Consider the following 17,147-nt stretch of genomic DNA (forward strand, 5'->3'; position numbering starts at 1 on the left):
ACACAGGCTTGTCAACCTACGAATGCGTGCTCTTGGAGCTCAGACAGGAGGAGCAGGAAGATTGGATGCACTGAAAGTTTAATATCTTGAGATTGCATAAGGCTAATTGAACACTGTGGCTTTCTATTTCATTGATTACTGGTTTGGGGATAATTGTTAGCATGCTCCCTGCTTTGGCTTTTATTTTTCATGAAAGTTTCTTCATAGTGATTGTTTAATCTCAAATCAAAACTTTCCTATCATGAAACATAATATAATAACATGAAAACATCAAAGCTATACTGAGATGCTTGTTTTGATAATATTACACATAATTAATTATCAATGGTATTTCCATCTGAGTTACAATAAGGCAAATTTCATTCTTTATTACTGCTTTTTCCCACCACCTATCTCCACCCTGGCCGCCTAACCTAACGCTTAGCTGACGTGTGTTTAGAAAATCAGAGTACTTTTACCCTTAGCTCCAGCAATTCACCAGTGAACTGATATGAGAGTCCTAAAATGTTAGGTAAAGTAAATGACCATGGGGTCATACCCAACACTGTTCCTCTCTGCAACATATAGGGTTGTCCCAGTTACTATGACAATGTATTTTATTTTAGAGCAAGTTAAAAAATAAGGTAAGTAACCATGTTGTCTGTGGAACACTTAGCATTACTATGGGAAAGTTAAAGCTTAAGGCTATTTTATTCTTTTATTTATGGTTCTTCAGATCCTTTTGCCTATTTGTTTTTGAGACAGGGTCTCACTCTGTCGCCCATGCTGGAGTGCAGTGGTGCAATCATAGCTCACTGCAGCCTCAACCTTCTGGGCTCAAGCAATACTCCCACTTCAGCCTCCCAAGTAGCTGGGACTACAGGCGTGTACCACCATGCCTGGCTAATTTTTTTTATTTTTTTGTAGAGACGAAGTCTCACCATGTTGCCCCGGCTGGTTTCAAACTCCTAGGCTCAAGCAATCCTTTCACCTTAGCCTCCAAACTGCTGGGATTACAGGCATGAGCCACCTCACATGGAGTACTTCAGATTCTTATGGTGGAACAGCCTTGATCAAATTGCTTACTTTTTCTTAAAGAGTTTTACTATTCCAGATTAAATCCATGGCTTCCTGACGTCAAACGCATTGGAGTGCGTAGCTCTGTGTGGGACAGCTGTCATACACAAATATGATCATCCGGGGAGGCCAAACGCATATCTAATATTTCCAGATGCCCCTCAGGGTACCTTATTCCTTTTTAAAGTTAATTCTGATAGTTTATAGGTGATCTGTACAATTTTGATGCATTTGAAAGCATTTTTTATTATAAAACCTATACTCAAATAAAGAAATTGAAAAATACAGATAATATAGAAAAGGAAATATAAGTTCCTATTTCCCAATTCAATTCCACATTCCCATACCCCAGAAGTATCATTACTCATCTCCTTCCAGAAATCTTTCTCCTTATACAACTACATAAATGGAATATCTTTTATATATTTTACCACAAATGGGATCTTCCTATACATGTCATTTTGTGTTTTTCCCATAAAATGTAGGTCAGTACATTTACATATTTGTCTTCTTTTAGTGCCTGTATAGCATTCCTTATATAGATATACCATATCTTTTTTACCTATTAGTGATCACTTAGATAGTTTCCATTTTCATTTCCTTCTTTGTCTTTCTTTCTTGATATTAAAAATAGGACTGTAATGAACATTCATCTACAAATTTTTTTCCAACTTAAGAAAATGTACCCACTGCAATGGTTTGAATATTTATGTCCCCTCAAAATTTATGTTGAAACTAAATCCCCAGTGTAAGCATTAAGAGATGGGATCTTTAGGAAGTGTTTAGGCCATGAGGGCTCTGCCCTCATAAATGGATTAATGCCTTATAAAAGAGCTGGCTTGAGAGCACCAGATCACCCCTTCCCTCCCTTCCATCATGTGAAGACACAGTTTGTCCCTTGTGGAGAATGCAGCAACAAGGTGTCATCTTGGAAGCGGAGAGCAGCCCTCACCAAACACCAAACATGCAGGTGCCTTGATCTTGGACTTTCCGACCTCCAGAACTGTGAGAAATAAATTCCTACTGTTTTAAAGTTACCCAGTCTGTGATAGTTTGTTATAGCCACACAAAAATGCTAACATACCCACTATATAAATTTCAAGCAGGAATTCTAGCACTGCTCTGAATAACATTCTGCAGTTGAATTGGATGCCCAGTTACTCCATCCTAACACTCCATGGGGTAATTAAAGAAATGCTGACATGCGGTATTAATGTATACATGCTCTAGAAAATTAGGCAATGTTCTGGTAGTCTTTTGCTACATAACATACCACTCTTCAACTATGTGGTATAAAACAAAAGCAATCATTCCTCTAGCTCAGAAATCTGCAACTTGGGCAGGGCTTTGTGGGAAACGCTTGTATCTGGCTTGGCTAAGGGCCAGAAAATCCACTTCCAAGAAGGCTCATTCAACTGGTTGGTCCTGGTCATCAGTTGGAAGGTCAGCTGGAGTGGAGGGCTAGGAAACCTGGTTTCTTTCTGAACCAGTCTCTCCATGTGGCTTGGGCTTCCTCATGGAATGATACTTGGATTCCAAGGGCAAGAATTCTGAAAGACAGAGCTAGGCAGAAGCTATATTATCTTTAGTAACCTAGCCTCAGAAGTCTCATAGTGCATTAACTGAACTAATCACAAAGGTCTATGCAAGTTCAAGAGGAGAGAACATAAACTCAGTCTCTTGATGAGAATTTTTCAAGGTTCTCAAAAAACATGCAGGATGGGAAATATTATTGCAGCCACTACTGGAAAAATACAATCCGCCACAGCCAAAAAATACCTTCTTTGATCCAGATAGATAGATCTCAATATAATCATATTGTTGATTTTTTAAAACAAGGATATCCACGTTTTATTGTTTTCCTTTTATCTGATTCTGAAAAAAATATTTTACCAGAACTATACATTTTTTCCTGTGGATGTAATCATCAGGCTAATCCCTACGACAACTAAAAGTTGTGGTAGTTGCATGGTCACCAACTTCTCTCTTTTTTCTTTTTTTTTTCTTTTCCTTTCATGTCTTCTTTCCTTCCTTCCTTCCTTCCTTCCTTCCTTCCTTCCTTCCTTCCTTCATTCCTTCCTTTCTTCCTTCCTTCCTTCTTTCTTTCCTTCCTTCCTTCCTTCTTTCCTTCCTTCTTTCTTTTTATTTTTTTAAGAGACAGGGTCTTGCATCTTGCTCTGTCACCCAGGCTGGAGTGCAGCGGCGTCAGGTAATCCAATACTTCCTCCCACCTCAACCTCCTGAGTAGCTGGAACTACAAGTAGTCACACCAAATCAGGTTAATTTTGTATATGTTTTTTGTTAAGACAAAGGTCTTGCTATGTTGACCAGGCTGGTCTCAAAATCCTGGCCTCAAACAATTTCCTCCTTCAGCCTCCTAAAGCACTGGGATTACAGGCATGAGGCACCACACCTTGCCAATATTTCTTCAATGGATGAGAAACAATTCATTTTGTTTTCCCACTTGCCTTCCACTTAGCGTAACATCTAGTGACTATTAGCTATTGTTATTGTTTCAGTATGACATACTGTATCTTCATTTTTCTAATCAGAAAATCTAGATGTGAAAAAGTGAAGCAAATTTCCTAAAATCACATTTAATAGTACAAGTGGGATTTGAACTTTGGATCCTGAGGATTAGACCTTTGTTCTAAGCCTAAAGTGGTACTGTTAATTAAACTTCTTTCTAAAGCATTAGGTCAGGAACTTTATTATATCAAGCTTATCAGTTGGAAAATCCTTAGCTGTTGTTTAATCCAAGTGAGCTATGATATCTTCCCAGGAAACTACATACTAAGATCTTTCTTGCCAGTGATGTGGGTTACATTCAGATTTGCATTTGAATATTAATATGCCTGTTGTTCTATGTGAGAGAATGCTTGAACTATGGTAGCAAAGCAGGATCTAAAGATCCAATATGGGAAGAAATTAAATACTGTGTTACTTTTCTCCACTATTTTCCAAACCCAGTTTCATGGTTTCATAAACTAATATACTCTAATTAAATGCCATATTAAGATAAGGGAGTTAGTAAACAAACGGAACCGCAGAAATTTTGCCAGTAGGTAAAAAAAAAAACCACAGAGAGCTTCCTGCAGAAAGTTGACCTTGACCAATGAGATGAAGGAAAGAAAGGATGTGACATAAAGACTGACAGTTTAGTGCTACTTCCCAAAAGTGGTTGTGCATCAGAATCACCTGGTAAATATTTAATACTCAGACCTGACCCCTGGTGATTTGGTTGGCATAGGATGGAGCCTGGGGATATGCATATGTCTTTACAAGTACCCAGATGATGCAGATGGAATAAGCCTTCAAACTTTTTTTGGAACACATAGATTTAGGGCACAATTCAAGAGGGTTTTTTACAGTTCAATCTTTAGCATTAAAAAAATTTTTATGTCATTCTCTATCGTCATCAGATATTTTCTGGCTTTTTTGTTGGGGGGAATACCTACAAGGCAATGTCTGTTCTTCAATAGAAGCCAAGATTCTGATTCATTCTTTTCCAATTATCATATTAGGTTATTGTAATCTTTTGTGCTGAATCAGTTGAAATTCTGTTTTCATGTTTTCACTGAAATTTAAAAATGGAATCAGACTCCTAGAGTATGCAATTATGGGCCATTTGATATATTAACATTTACATTTCCTTTAAATATCAAAGTTTATTGCCACTAAACTATGCAAGTAGTATTTTCTTGGACCTTCTTTTTTAGTACAGAAATTACTAACTCCTAGAATCAGCTTACTTTTTTCAATGTTTGTGACAACTGTGAAAACTTAATGGATATTCTAGTGACTTACCAAATGGATGATTTCTCTAAGGAGTGAATTGTTACTATCTGGTATTCCAAAGAACTTACTAGAAGCATCTAGCAGTTTCTTAGCCCATTCCTTCTCCAATCCTATAGCGCACTATGCAGGGTCTCCCACAGCTATATTGAGGATTTTTCATATTAGGCCACTTATATTCTTCAATCTCAGTAGGAAATTGATTTGTTATTCAACATTTTTTTGAGCATATACTATATTCCTTTTTTTTCCAGAAGGTCAGCTAGAGCATATAGTATATTCTAAGCACTAGAAATACAAAGATCAACAAGACAGCATTTCTGCTTTAATGGTATTTACTGTCTGATGTGAAAGAAAATAGGTAATTATATAATCTGGTATAGTAATTGTATCAGATAGGTTCCACCAGAGACACAGAACCAGTAGAATAAATAAAATTAAAGCATATATAATATATAATTTTATTTAGATAATTTTAGAATATTTTATTTATTCTACAGATTCTGACATGCATATATATATGTATATGTGTATATGTATGTATATATAGCTATAAATGGACATACCCATATATATGGATATAAAGAGATTTACAGCAAGGAATTGACTTACAGGATTGTGAGGGCTGCCTTGGCAAATCCAAAATCCATAGAACAGGCCATCAGAAGAAGAAATACGGAAATTCTCAGGCAAGAACTGAAACTACAGTACACAGGTGAAATTTCTTCTTCCTCAGGCAAACTTCAGTTCTGCTTTTAAAGCCTTTCAACTACAGTCAGTCCTTCGTATCCCTGGGTTCCATATCCATCAATTCAACCAACAGCAGATTGAAAATATTTGGGAAAAATATCGCAGCTCTACTGAACATGTACAGACTTTTTTCCCTGTCATTATTCCCTACACTATAGAGTGTAACAACTATTTACACAGCATTTACATTGTATTAGATATTATAAGTAATCTAGAGATTATTTAAAGTATATGGGAGTATATGCATAGGTTATATGCAAATGCTATGCCATTTTATATCAGGGACTTGGAGCATCCATGGATTTTAGTATTCACTGGGGGTCCTAGAACACATCTCCCATGGATATCAAGGGACGGCTGTACTGGCCGGGTGTGGTGGCTCAAGTCTGTAATCCTAGCACTTTGGGAGGCCGAGGTGGGCGGATCACAAGGTTGGAGTTCGAGACCATCCTGGCCAACATAGTGAAACCCTGTCTCTACTAAAAATACAAAAAAATTAGCAGGGCGTGGTGGCAGGCGCCTGTAGTCCCAGCTACTCGGGAGGCTGAGGCAGGAGAATGGCGTGAACCTGGGAGGCGGAGCTTGCAGTGAGCCGAGATGGTGCCACTGCACTCCAGCCTGGGGGACAGAGCCAGACTCTGTCTCCAAAAAAAAAAAAAAAAAAAAGGGATGACTGTACTTGAATCAAGCCCACTCAGCTTATGGAAAATAGTCTCTTTTACATAGTCAACTGATTATACAAGTTAATCACATCTACAAAATACTTTCACAGAAAGATCTAGATTTGTGTTTGATTAAATAACTGGGCACTATAGCCTAGCCTAGCCAAGGTAATGTATAAAACTGACATCATTTTTGTATTTTTTATATTTGGAAAATGCTATGGTAGTATAAAATGCCAAGGACATACATCTTGCACGTATCTTATAAGATAGTAAGGGCATTTATCTTAGCTAAGGTAGTCAGATGTTTCCTGAAAGAGATGATAGTTAAAATAAAAGCTGAAGGATGAGTAGGAATTAGCTAGACTAAAAGACGGATAAAGAATATTCTGAGATGTGGAAATAGTATAAGCAAGGGCCCAGAAATCAGAGAGAGAGAAAGAGCATTAGAGATGCAATTTTATCTTGTCATCAGATTTATTTTCCAGCTTTCTTTCTTCAGAATTATTTTAAAAGAAGTCAAGATTTGATTCCTTTTTTAATTTGGTAATTATTATATGAGATAATTATAATGTTTTTAGTGCTAAATCAGATGAAACTCTATTTCCAATTATGAGTGAGATGAAGCACCTTTCCATGTGTTTCCAATCATGGGTGAGATTAAGCATTTCCAACTATATGTGAGATGAAGCACCCTTCCATATGTTTATCTCACATTCAGGTTTCCTCCTTTATAGATTGTCTGTTTGTAACCTGTATACATTATTCTATCGGGTAGTCTTTTTTTCCTTATTTATTATATATGACTTGGATATTACTAGAAATGCTTTGTTTTTATATGCATTGCAGGTATATTCTTCCAGAAAATATCAATCAAAACTGGGAGGAGCTTTGTAGACTAAAATTTGCAAGGGAGTGCAAGGGGACCACTTTAAGTCAGAGAATGCTGGGGTGATCTGGATTCTGGGCCCAAATCTTAGTTATAGGACAAAGCCCCTGTACTGAGCAGGAACAAAAGGAGCAAAGGAAAGAAAAAGGGAGAAGAGTCAGCCCATTTCAGAGAGCACAGTATTTTTTAACACTTGAAATAAACTGTGTAAGAAGGTGCTCTAGTACCTTGAAGCTAGGAAAGCTACACTAGCTGTCTTCCCTTCTAGTACAGGAAAACTTGTCTTACTAAAAAACAAGCAACAGAAAGAAAATTAGTCAAACCTCAAAATTATTATCAGAAAAATATTCTTGCAAGCAATGAAAACAAGCCAGAAAGACATGCCCACAAAATAAGGAAAAACTATATGCTAATATTCTAAACAAACAATCTAAAAGAAATTAAGAAAATAATAGAAGTCTCAAAAGAGCAACTTAAATTAGGATCAAAAGAACAACTTAAATTAGGATCAAAATAACTCAGAAATAATATTATTGGAGAAAAGAGAGCAGGAAGACATGAAAATGGAGCTTACAAAACCAAGGAAAGCATTAGAAATAAAAGAAAAAATATTTTAGAAATGGACATTAAAGTAGAGGTAATACATTAGTGAATAAACACAATGGAGATTTTATAAAGAGAAATAGATAATGGAAAGGGATATATTTTTAATTAAACATATGAAAGAACTTTAAATTTTCTTCCTTTCCTTTATGTATTGTATTTTATTCTTTTATTATATTTTCTTAAAATCAACTTTATTGATGTACAATTTACATAAAATTAAATGCATTTAAGTTTATAGTTTGGCAAGTTTTGACAAATAAAGTCACTACTACAATTAAGGAAAAGCAAAAAGAAAGAAAGGAAAAGAAGACTAAAAAAATGAACAAAACACTTAGTTTGCACGAAAGAAAACAAGAAAAAAAAAATGAAGAAACAGGCCAGATGGGACTAAAGCAAAATAAATAGAAGGTAGAAGACAAACTCAACTATATCAGAAATTATATTAAATGTACAAGGATTAAGCACTCCAATTAAGGAAGAAAATGGTCAGGCTGTCTAAAAAAATGCTAACTATATGCTGCTTATAAATATGAAAGTTCGAAAATGGGGAAGATATACTATAAAAACACTAACATAATATACATAGCGTGGCTATATAATGTCAAATAAGCAGACTTTAAGATACGTAGTATTACTAGTGATAAAGAACATTTCAAGATCTGAAAGTAGATCAATTCAACAGTGAGAAAAAAAAATCCTAAACTTTAAATACACCTAATAGCATAGTTTCAAAATATATACAACAGAAATAAACAACCTGAAGGAGAACTAGAAAAATTTATATAATTGTATAATTTATCTCTCTCGGTAGCTGATAGAAAAAGTAATAAAAAAACAAAAACAAAATATGGTATGGCTGGGCACAGTGGCTCACACCTGTAATCCCAGCACTTTGGGAGGCCAAGGCAGGTGGATCACCTGAGGTCGAGAGTTCAAGACCAGCCTGACCAACATGGAGAAACCCCATCTCTACTAAAAATCCAAAAATTAGCCAGGCGTGGTGGCTCATGCCTGTAATCCCAGCTATTTGGGAGGCTGAGGCAGGAGAATCACTTGAACCCAGGAGGTAGAGGTTGCAGTGAGCCAAGATCATGCCATTGCACTCCAGCCTGGGCAACAAGAGTGAAACTCCGTCTCAAAAAAAAAACAAAAAACAAGAAACAAAAAAAAAAAACAGTGTCAATGAGATTTTAACAACACAATTAAGCATCGTGACCCAATCGGCCTATATACAATGTTACATTCAACAACTCCAAAATATAAACTCTTTAAAGGATAAGTGGAACATTTACCAAAATAGATCATATGCTAATCATAAAGCAATTCTCAATAAATTTCCAAGAATTGGAATCATTGAGAGTATTTATCTAACCGTTGTGAAAATAAATTTGAAATCAATAACAGAAAAATATTTGGAAATTTAGCAGTATATACCTAAATAACCCATGTATCAAAGAAGTAGTTATAAAGAAAATAAAAAACATTTTTAATTGAAATATTTTTCAATTGAAATATTGAAATTAAAATATGACATCAAAATTCATGGGCTGCAGTTAAAAAACATTATTTTAAAAAGTTATTATAGCTTTAAATACATATATTTGAAAAAACAAAAGGTTGGGAATCAGTTACCTCAGCCTCCATCCAAAGAACATAGAAAAAAAGGACATAAATTAAATCCAAAAAAGGAGAAAAATAAAATAATAACAGTAGAAATTAATGAAATAGCAGAGAGAAAATCAACAAAGCCAGAAGCTGGTTCTTTGAGAAGATTAATACAATTCACAATCCCCTAGCAAAACTGAGTAAGACAAAAAGAGAGAAAATACATATTACCAGTATCCAGAATAAAAAGTGTTTTACCACTAGCGATCCTAAAGACATTAAAAGAAAATAAGTGAATATTATGAATATTTTGTGCCAATTATTTTGAAAATTTTGATAAAATATACAAGTTTCTTATATAAGACAAGCTACTAAAATTTACACAAGAGGAAATGGAAAATCCGAATAGTCCTGTATCTGATGAAGACTTAAATATATAACTTAAATCTCTCTCACAAAGGAAGCTCCAAGAAGGAAGAAATATAATTAATCAAACAGAAACTTTTTCAGAGAAAAAAGAAAGAAGAAACATTTCCCAATTCACTTAATGAAACTAGTAGAATCCCACAAAAAGTTATAAGGACATCACCAGGAAGGCAAAATACAAGCAAATATATGTCATAAATATAGATGTAGTAATCCTAAACAAACAAGAAAAGTAAATCAAAAATCATCAATGTGGAAAAGAATGAAGATCATGACCAAATAGTGTTTATTTTAGGAATATAATATTGGTTTTACCTCCAAAACTCAATGTATTCACCACATTAACCGAATAAAAGAGAAACACCATATGATCATCTAAATAGATTTTAAAAAGACATTTGATAAAACTTAAGAACCTTCTTGATATAAACTCTCAGAAAACTAGAATGAAGAGAATGTTCTTATTCTGAAAAAAGATACATATGAAAAATCCCACTGTTAACATCATATTGAATGACCTTTCCTCCTGAGTTTATAAACACAATGAAGATGTTCACTATCCTCAATCAGTTCTTTTTCAATATCACTCTGGATGTCAACAAATGTTCTCAGGGCATTTCAACATCCATTAAGCCTAAGGATTTTACTTAGTTTCCTGTGTATTTGGTTATTCAGAAATGAGAAACATTTCCATGAGTTCTATTTCAGTTTTCTTTTTTACAGATGAACTACTAATTCATCACATTGTAAAGAGCTCTTAGCTCTTATCTGGACAGTCTTTGTTGCCATCTGCTGGTGATCAGCTGCTCTAACTGAGATCTACTCTCCACCTTAGAAAGGGAAGGAATGGTGGAGAACCAGCCATCAGAAATCGAACTGACTGAAAGGGAAGGAGAAAATGTAAGAAAAAGCAAGTCTAAAACCTCCTAACACATTAGGGCACCTACTGTATTCCAGCCCCCATGCTAGGTCTTCACACACTCACTAACTAGAAGCAGTAGAAATACTAGTTAAGAAAATGGAGTCTGGAGCCAAACTACCCGGATTTTAAAGCTCAGCTTTACCATTTACTAGTTTATGACTTTTAACAAATTACTTAACCTTACTTGTTTTAGTTTCCTCACAGATTGTTGTGAGGATCAAAACCATCAGTCAACTATTTACAACTGTAAACAGCTCATAGTCAGCACTAAACAAAGTACATGTATTTCACAATTATCCCATCTAATGAGAGCTATTGTTGCAAGAGCAATGCCCACAGCGAGCGATTCCACATCTTCGCATTTCACTTCCTAACAGCTTTCAGAAACGGAGCTTTTTATTGTGTCTAACCACAGTCCTTCCAGCTGCACTGGGACCTCTGTCTCCCCTGGAGCCTGAGAAAGGCTGGGCTCCAAGTCCTACTGAACAAATCAGCTTGCTGGACCCCTTGCCAGTGTGTTCTCTCCTACCTCCTGGGATCTGCCTCCTTGGTATGCTGCGGGGAGAGGAGGCCCTGTTCTGGGCGCTTGGGGAGGCTCACCTGGAGCTCTCTGTCTCCTGCTCCTGCTCCAGCTCACTGGCCTTCATCTGCACATAGTCCTCCACCAGTGCAGCCAGCAGGAGGCGCACTTCCTCCTCACTGAGTGTGGCCGGATCTGGACTGCTCTCCAGGGCAGACCTGTGGAGGGGGAGCAAACTCAATGCAGGCTGTGAGTCCCTGCCTGCCCCTCCCCAGGATAAGCAGCCAGGCTTCCTGGTCTCTGCTTCTTCCCCTGAGGATGTGGCCACTGCGACTCCCAGGGGACAGGGCATGAGGGCAGGGTCCACCTGTGGGCACTGATTCACCGGGAGCCATGCATGGCTTCAGAGGCACAGAGCTGCCTGGTCCCACGGGCAGTGGGAGCGGAGGCGCCCCTGACTCCAAGCTGTCTCACCTGAATGGCCCTGCCCGGAGGCTGCCCGCTGGCACAGGAACCAGACTGAGAGCTGGCAAGCGGGAGAACTTCTGGGAGCCTTTGTTTGCTCTATGTAACAAGAAAAATGATGCCGCCTTTAGGCAAGTCAGTTAATCCCCAGCTGGGGTCACTGTCACAGCTTTTTTCAGTCGTTTGAGGTAACCTGGTATATTAGGGGTTTCTCTCGCCTTCTAGTGAGTGGGTTAGAGCTTCTGCCCTAAATACCTGCTTTCTTCCCTACCATGCCCACCAGCCTAGATCCTTCTTCCCATCTATCCTGGACTCTTTAGAGGATGTCTTTTTTTTTTTTTTTTTTTTTTTTCCATAGCTTTTCCAAAGGCACTTCCTAACTAGGAGTCCCCAAGTCTCCTCAGGCTTCAGGCCCCCTTTCCAAGTCTTTCCATCCCTTCACACCTCCCCATGAAATATCTCTCCATGCACCCTTCCCCAGGGCCTAGAACGTGTGGGGGATTCAGTTGCCCCTCCTGTAGTCTGCCTTGGCTTTGTTCTTCACAGGAATTTAAAACTCCAGGCTCCACACAGCTCTGCGTTTGTTCAGGGGGCTCTCTAGAATGTCTCCTAGGGTTCCTCGTGTCTTTTGGGGCCCTTCCCCAAGAGGTTGGTGTGGCAGAGTGGCTAGAGGCCAGGTTTCCTGTGCTGCCTCTGTTCCTGTGTAACCTCAGGCAAGTAACTGGACACTATCTAGGCCTCATTGCCCCAGTGGGGTGCCTTCAAGTTTGAAGGCATTCATGAATATAAATGGTTTGGAAGCTTGACAGAGCAGGGAGAGATGTCCAGGCCTGAGGGTGCCGGGTTCCGCTTGGGGTTGAAGGGCCTTAGTCCCATCCTGTGGGTCTAGTCTACCAGGAAGGCTTTCTGCCCAATATGGCTGAAGAAGGCAGGCTCATTGTCTCCCTCCTTAGGCACTTAGCTGGGGTTATCTTTCCCGGGGCAAGGTCGTTATTTCAATAGCCCAGAGAAAAAAAAAAACACACACACACACACACACACACACACACACACACACACACACACACACACACTGCTCTGCACGTTCCTAGTCCCAGGAAAATTTAATGACAGGTACAGAGCCCAAGGCTCTTGCTCTCAGACAGCCCGGCTGTCTGTATGGACTGAGCTCCGCAGCTTCACCTGAACGTAGATGCGGGTGCCTCATCCCTCTCTAGAAGGCCAGACCCCTGGACAAACCCATCTCCTTGGGATCGCCTGCTACCCTGCCCTGATTTAGGGACTGTTCCCCAAGGGGCACACACCGTAGCGTTGCACCCAGCTCAGGTTGCCACCGAAGTGGGCCTCTCCTCGCGCAGGGTACGCCGCGGAGCCGTGACCGCCCCAAACAGGGAGCTCGCCTCCAAGGGAGCAGGCGAGAGGAGAGGGAGGATTAGGGATAAGGGCCCACTGGAAGAATGACCGGAACCGAATTTACCCTTCCAGAGACTGACAGCCTTTGAAACAGCGCCTCCAGATCAAAGGGGAGAGACCAGGGGAAATGCAGAGAACGGGCGGGGCTAATGGCAAGAGCAGATAACAGCCCCACAGTGGGCAGACTCGGACCCCAGCGGGCTCCCCAGCAGTGGTACCACTGGGGCTGGCGCTCTGCCCAAGACAGCACCCCCAGAAGGCTCACCCAGGGGAAGTGAAACCCTTTGCTGTGCCCCCTCCCAGAATAACAAGCCACCTTTCACCGCAGCCTACGACCGGCTGGCTGCACCACAACGCGCGCGCGAACACACACACACACACACACACACGCCCGCGCATGCACACGCCTTCCTGCCCATCCATCAGGGCGAGGGCAGCCCCTCTAGAGACCGTTTTGCACAGCTACCTTGTGCCGCGGAGCTCTGTGTGTGGAGGTGCCCTGGGCCGGCCAATTCAGGCCAGTTCACTTGCCAGCTACCTGGGGTAAAGGCCCGGATGCACCCCAGCCCGTCCTGCAGCGCCCTCCAAAGGAGCACAGGGGCCTCTGCAGGCCCGAAGGTTACCAGGTGTCTGTACTCAGATAAGGACAAGCACTCTCATCCAATGCTAACCAACTCACCCATACCTATGGAGTTCGAAATGCGTGCCCCGGGGGCGGGGGCTCGCCTCCTCCCAGCCATCTTCTCGCTAACTCGTGAACTGTGACTGCCAGAAGCACCCTCATGGAGGACTCGCGCACACTCCAACGGACGCAGTCTTGGTTGGCATTCACATCCCGGACACACGGACCATCATTGTGTACATACGCCTTCCCTGCAAGTGAAACTTCTTTCCAAAGTGGACGCTTTGCAGAGATCGGGCCACGAGCAGAGTGTAGGTCCGGAGGCACAGCGAGCCCCGCCGTCTCCTGGACCTGGCTTCCGCGGACTGGGAAGAAGACCCCCCGCCTGGTCAGGCCGAAGGATTCGGTGGGCTCCTGAGTGGAGCCCACGGTCCCGACAACCGAGGTCGTGGGGCCCCTGGGCCTGTGCACCCAGACGGCGGGTATGCCCCGGGGTCCGCCGGTCCGCGGGCCGCCACGCCTTCGCCGCCGACAGGGGGCGCTGTTCTGACGCTTTGCTTGCCCCTTGTGCAATCTGGGCCTAGAAAGGCGAACTTAAGTCTGGCGCTCAGCAAATGCTCCCAGGAAAAGCGCAAAGGAACTGATTTCATTCTCTGAAAACTGCTCGACCAGAAATCCCCATGTGGCGACCGTCCAGTGCGTCCTCAGACTTCCAAAATAAAAGCCACCCTGTCAAAAGCCAGTGGGCCACGCCAGACCTAAGCATAGCGAGCAATAGGGAAACCTGTGTGGATCAATTAGATTCGAACTCAGCAAATCAAAATCGTTTTGTTGCTGCTGCCTGGTGCAATCCTCAACCAAGAATAAATCCAGAGCACATCTACATTTTATATCTGATCTCTCCTTACCTGGGAAAGCAAACTGCTGGGGCAAAGACTAGCTTCGTTTTATTTGGTGAACAAAATTACTTTCTCTATAAAAGTGCCCTGCAAGGCCCGAACTGGGGTGAGATGAGTGAGGCACTTGTTTCCATTGCAAAATGTAAAGGGGTGCCAAAAATCTCAGGAATCCAGAGTAATATTTTAACGTAATGCCTTTAATGATAAAAACGAGTGCAAAAACATCCAGGACAAAGAACGTATCTAAACTTGAAATAGGATCTGACAGGGCTAGGAATCCAACCTTCCCCAATCTTTTTGTTCTATCAATCTCTCAACCAATTGGATGATGCCCACACACGCATTCGCTCAAATCCAGTCCTGCTTACCAGCTTTTACAAGTACCACCTCTTCTTCCAAAGTTGAAGCAATTCATGTGATCCATTTCTTCTTGGAGGAGCTTGTTACCCTTTTGAATCAGTATACTTTGTGACTCAGTTTGCCTTGTGACTTCAGCTTTCTGGTGGGTCCAAAAAATTATGATTTTATAGATTGTTCAGGTTTTTCTCATTGTTAGGGTGGGAGTGATATGCTTCTGTTGCTTTTGAAATTCTAAGCAGGAACAGAATCCTTTTAACACCATTTTAACACTTTTAATCATACAGTTCAGTGGCAATAATTATATTCCCAATGTTGTGCAAATCATCATCATTATCCATTTCCAGAATTTGTTCGTCATCCCAATGGAAACTTTATTTGACAATAATCCCCACTATTCCTTCTACCAGCCCCTGGTAACTTCTATCATACTTTCTGTCTGTATGAGTTTGCCTATTCTGGGTGCCTCATATAAGTAAAATCCTACAATATTTGTCCTTTTGTGTCTGGCTTTCACTTAGCATAATGTCCTCAGGATTCATCATATTGTAGCATGTGACAGGATTTTATTCCTTTTTAAGGCTAAATAATATACCATTGCATATGTATATATGACATTTTGTTCATTATTTTATATGTTGATGAATATTTAGGTGGTTTTCACCTTTTGGCTATTGTTGATAATGCTGCTATGAAATTGGTGTACAATTATCTATTTGAGTCTATGCTTTCATTTCTTTTGTGTATTTTTTTAGAAGTATCATTTTTAAATTGGAACTTATTTTTATTTTAAATGTCATGTAAGCATATACAGTAAAATTCAGAAGAGAAAGAAATTATTCTTATACAATTACTGTATTTTCTTCCTGTATTTTATGCTCATTTATTTTGCATTAACAATAGTGTGTTATGTAAGATTCCAGGGGAAGCAAACTCTTAGTTGGAGATTTGTGTGCCAAAAGGTAATTGGGAGGAATCCCTGGTATCAACACCTATAAGGGAGTGAAGAAAGTAGGAATGGGCAGAAAGAAAAGTTGAACTGTACAGGAAAGACCTGTCTCACAGGGAGCTCTAGAGCTGGGCTAGGACTTCAGAGTTCTTCCAGCTTCAAGCAACCAGCCTGACCCTTTACGCCTCACTGGAATAGGGCCAGCTTTATTGGCATATGATCTGTGCAATCACACAGGGCCCCTATACTCACAAGGGCTCCATGCTTAGTTTAATGCTCTGCTATTACTGTCATGAAGTTCCTGATAATTTTGGAGTAAGAGGACCCATATTTTCATTTTTCGTTGGACTTTGCAAATTATGTAGCTGGCCCTGCCCTCAATCATGCATTCAATGAGAATTTTTCCCAGGAAGGATCTAGACTTTGATCAACACAACTCCCTCTGGCTGAGAGCCATTCTCAGAAAGTGATTCATCTGAGAGCTCTCAGCCACCATACTCCAGTGAGGCTGGAGGAATGCAAGTCTCAGTCCTGAAAGTGAGATTTGGGCAGTACACAACAGCATCCACTACAAACAGCTTCAGACATGTACCACTTTCACACAGCTATAATTATGGTGTATATGTACACACTTGTCTACTTTGTACCTATCACATCACAGACATTTTCAGTGAAACTGCGTTGTCTTCATAGCTATGCCTTCTCACTATGTGTAATATTTCAAGGGCATTTCAAGATGTATTTTACTTCATAATTTCATTTCCCTCATCAGTCATTATTTCTATATCTATTTTACTATTTCATTGTACGTAATTTTATTACCAGAACCTCAAATTTTCTGTGACAACAAGGCATACAAATTTATCTATTGATTTATTCTTGGTCAGTTAGGTTTCTAACTTATTCCTATATAGTAATGTTATAATGAATATCTTTCTTTATTCAGAATTTTACATGTTTGAGATTATTCTTGGTGTAGATTATATATAGAATTAGTAGATGAGGTAGGCCATTTTGGTGACTTTGTATAGAAATTGCTAAATTGTTCTCCCAAAAAAATCCATTAGATATTTTAGTATCAGTATCAATATCAATAGACAAGGGAGTATCTGTTTCATGGCATCATGGCCATTATTGTGGGTTTAAAAATTTTTTGGCTCATTATATTTTTAAAAATATTATTCTCATTTAATAGGCAAAATAGTACTTCA

General features: G+C 39.9%; 1 protein-coding gene across 1 annotated transcript in view; it reads right to left on the reverse strand.

Annotated features, from left to right (window-relative positions):
• Positions 1 to 15,810, reverse strand: part of CALCB (calcitonin related polypeptide beta) — a 184,808-nt gene extending 168,998 nt beyond the window's left edge. The window contains exon 1 of the mRNA XM_063641077.1: positions 13,795 to 15,810. The gene's annotated coding sequence lies outside the window, so the exon portion shown is untranslated. The remainder of the gene's footprint in view (positions 1 to 13,794) is intronic.
• Between the last annotated feature and the right edge of the window lie 1,337 nt (positions 15,811 to 17,147).

The sequence above is a fragment of the Symphalangus syndactylus genome, chromosome 6 (genome assembly GCF_028878055.3).
Source record: "Symphalangus syndactylus isolate Jambi chromosome 6, NHGRI_mSymSyn1-v2.1_pri, whole genome shotgun sequence".
Lineage (NCBI taxonomy): Eukaryota > Metazoa > Chordata > Mammalia > Primates > Hylobatidae > Symphalangus > Symphalangus syndactylus.